Genomic DNA, 4,542 nt, shown 5'->3' on the forward strand with positions numbered 1-4,542 from the left:
CTAAACTTAGCATACCAATCCTTGATGGTTGATTTTCCTCGTGCAGTGTACGGAAACTCGGCATCAAGTCAAGTGTTTGCTTCAACTGTATTTTTTTATTCAAAAAGCAATATTTTATCAACACGCGAAATTCCTTTTTATCCATTTTTTCACAATAACAAAAGTTACATCGCTCACAATGCAATAATTCACAAACTAATGATCCGAGAGCTGTCAAATTTATACACGCATCTTTTAAGGGTTAGGGCTAACTAAAAAGCATATGGATTTAATTCTAGTAGCGCCATCTCAGTATCAGGCCGGGGCTTTTCGATTGACCTGTTATGTTTTGAATTTTTTTAGTTAATTTCATCGCCAAATTACAAATATCTCCTAGGTTATGCAGGACATTTAAACAAATTTCCTTCTTTTGATTGTGTATTGAAGGGCATGAACATGAATCTGCTTGATTTTACAGTTAGTGCGGTTTTCTAATGAATAGAGCCAAATTTTCTCATTTTATTATCTGAAATGTCTTATGTATAAAATTGAAAATCTACAGAAAAAAATTAATCTGTTATCTTTTTATCTCCGATCCTCTAGTAACTTGACACGTAGTGAGAATATGCTTACGGGTGCGCCCATTGAACTTTTGCCCAGAGTGTGAATTAACCTGGTGACGTCTTTGGAATGAAACAGTTTTTATTCCCATTATTTGCCCTGTCTCACGCTATTAATAGAGTTGAATACATCTTAATATAATAAATTATAGGAAGTATATACATGCAGTAGAGACCTGAGCGTTATTACATTTACATTTACTTTAGTACCTTAACTAACTTAAAATTATGGATAGTGGTACTTTTTAGCTAAAACGAGTCTCCATCCATACATTAATATTTTTAGAAAACTTATATCAAAATGCGTTCTCTTTTCATTGTCACCTTCACTGAAGTAGCCATTATATTATTAGGGTGCCGTTGGTCGTTTAATATTTTGTTCACTTGATGCAGATCAACTCAAGCAAATTTAATCCTTCCAAAGTATTTCTCCCCGCTATTTTTGCACCACCAAAATCCTGTCTAATTTCTTCTTCTCATATCCTAATTTAACTTTCTTAGGAATTTCATTCTCAACAAATTCTAGCTATACTTCACTTATAAGAAATATTTAAATCGTTACTAAAATATATATTGATTAAAATACGTATCTAATTATTAGCAGTTACTACAGTTTTTCCTAATATTATTGATGGATCAACCTCATTAATGAATTGATCACTTTCAACCCAACAATGATAATATTCTTCTCTGTTCTTGTTATTGTTTTAAAATCTCCTGTTCTACCTTCCTGTGTTATTTCGAGGTGAAATATTAGCATACGTTGTTTCCTATTTTATGTCGTTGAAAATTATTTGCTATACATTTGCCAGCTAACATTACCACTGTAAATGAAATTGGTGCTGGTTCAATTATACAACTTTTAAAAATGTAAACCAAGAAATATGAGAAAGATGCATTTCAGTATAATAAATTATATGAATTATATACATACAATAGAGATCTGAGCATTCTGTTCTAAGTTATTATGTATTCCTTTATTGACACTCCATGTTAATGATACTTTCAACACGTATATTGTTTTCGAATTTATCTATCAGAAACTTTATCAAATTGTTTCCCATAGAAGATCACGTTTTGCTTTTACCGAATGTTCCATTTTATGTCATACGTTACGAGGCACACAATATTAATTTAAAATGTATAACTTGTATATCAGTCAGTGCAAAATGCCGAACACATACGAAATCGACTTACACGTAATAGAAAATATTTGTTAAGGTCGTCCCAGTTCCGAGAAATTGCTTTTACCGCGAGAGAATAAGTAGGAAAATATGTTATTATCGATTCTGACCCTAAAAGGACGCATATCCATGTACCGTGGCCGATCTGGGTCAGAACATACATCAAAAATGCAAGAACATGTTCAGACGGTACGGACGCGCGCCGCTCCGTTCGCAGCCTTGACGTTCAAGGACCTGTGAGGTACGACCGGCGATCATATCGATTCCAAGACGATGAAGTACCGTTGCTCGGGCCATCGTTCACTCATATTAATAACGCGACGGCTCCTCTTAAGTCTGCGTTTAAAGGATGTGCGTCTGACAACAGTTAGATCATTTTATAGATGTCGTTTGTAATAGTTTATTTCTTTTTTCCGGAATATCAGAATTAACATACTGAACAAAAGAGAACCGAAAAAACAATCCACAAAGATTAGGATCGTACATAATACGGGATCTCTTTGAAAGAGTAAAATTATAATATTTATTAGTTATCGCTCTGTGGTCGAAATTCGACGACATATTTTAAATTAATCATGTGTCTTTTATAATAAAGCAACGAGAATAATTTAAAATTGATATATTACTAAAACTTGCGTGTACAGTATTTACAATATATGATCAGAAATGTATTTGTAACATCACATTAATAAAATATCAGTATATTAAATCATACTAAAATATGTGTAAACTATCTCAAAAACTAACACTCAGTAATATTTTTATGTTGCAATTAATTAAATCTTATTTCTATTAACACTCAACAATCAACAAAGTATTTACAAGTGTAAATTACTACGCCAGTGAACATTATAACAAAGTATCATAAGTAAGACGGCAGATCATCAGGTATAAGTATACATAATCTTTTCTTACTTTTAAATTATTAATATAAGTATGGAAAAAAATATGACGTAAAATGTGTTCGTATATTAAAACAGAGAATATATGAATAAAACAATTTTGAAATTGATATTTGACTTTAACGTGTATATTAAAATGATAATGAACAAAGTTAGGTAATATATTTTATATAATTTGGAAATGTATATTAAAGGAATGTACTTAAAATCATTAAATTAACTATTGATTTTCCAAAACTTATACCTATAAAGTAAAGAAACAAAATAATTGATACAAGTTTCAAAAAATAAAATGTCATATAGTCTCATATGTCATTAAACTCTTTCATATTTATCTGTGCTTTAAAATTGACAAATGCACTGATAATAATTCATAATTTCTTCTATTTGTCCTACGTCTTCTATCTATGCAAATTATGTAGTTTCAGTTTCATTTTAATTCCTACATATTTTCATTACTTTATTTATGTATTCATATAGTACCCACCTTATACATATATTTCACCTAAAATATATCACAAAAACATGAGGCTGATTAGTAGAATAATTACTAAACTGAATTTTTAAATAAAATTACATTGTTACTTGTTTATTTATTTCGGTCTTCGACCTCGCCCTTGCAGATAGCTCATCTTTATTTCGTCTTCTATGCCTTTAATTTATTTATTGATTTCTACTTTGTCTTATATGAATATGGGTGAGTTGTTACTCACCAACAAACGAGTAATTGAAATTCTGTGAAACTATTTTATAAATGCTATATTCTATGCAATATTCATTTTAACCCTTGATGGACATATTAACATATTTATTACCTGCAATATTCAGTTAGTGGTTCCGTAGAATCTACGAACGAATCACTTTTAAAGAATTTTAACGAACACTTATTTTATATAAACTACTTAAAAACCTTAAGATTCGATTCTATTATGTTATTGCCGGCGAGCTAAACTCTTAACCCGCTAGGCTAACGGCTGGGTTTTTAAAATATATTTTGTGTCACTGACAGCTATTCTTGGTTACTTGACATGAGCATTCTTCGTTTTATTGGAATATATTTATTTAAGGCGCATTTTACACAACAATATTGGGCCTAAAAATTCTTCCTAGGTATAAGCTTTAACCGTACCAAATTACGCCTCCAAGTTCCCCCGTTATCTTTAAAAAGAGAGGAAAAACCTAGCAAAGTATTGACTAAGCCGATTAATATATAACATAGATCATATATTACAACGTAATTGATCAGTGTTTATCTTAGCAATACTGAAAGGATATTCTAAAGCTCTTAGGTTGCTAAAATGTTTTTTTGGTGAGTCTAACATGACGATGTTTGCTGACGATGCTGCTTGGTGATGTTTTATGAGTCAAAAATATATTTTGTTTGTAGTCCGAAAAAGAGTTTCGTTTGAATGAAGTACGATCGTTCATTATTCACATTTAATTAGCGATGACTGATTGATATTTATGCCAGATAATCGTTGTAAGTTACAGTATCGAGGAGCACTCTCAAATGGAAAAAAATTTAAATAATCTAAATTAGTTTTCATTAAAGTAATAGTAACGAGACGCATTTGTAGGTAACGGTAATGTAAAGTATAATTTCTGTATGAGAAATGCCTTAAATTTATAGGAGTTTTATTGGTGAGCAATTCATTTAGAAAATTATTGTATGGTGCAAATTTTGTGCTTACAGCCTGAATGATCCGTAATTCTTCATTTTGTCAACGGCGAGTTTGCTTAGCTACATGGTTGTGGGCGATATGTGATTCCAGAGACATTCTGCGCGCACGATTTAAGGGTATACTTATCTCTAGCAGAAATGACGTAAATTAGACAATTTATAGTAGCCATCAACAT

This window comes from Rhynchophorus ferrugineus, unplaced genomic scaffold, assembly GCF_030347505.1.
Source record: "Rhynchophorus ferrugineus isolate W39M unplaced genomic scaffold, kcgeb_rfMv2 rfM9, whole genome shotgun sequence".
NCBI lineage: Eukaryota > Metazoa > Arthropoda > Insecta > Coleoptera > Curculionidae > Rhynchophorus > Rhynchophorus ferrugineus.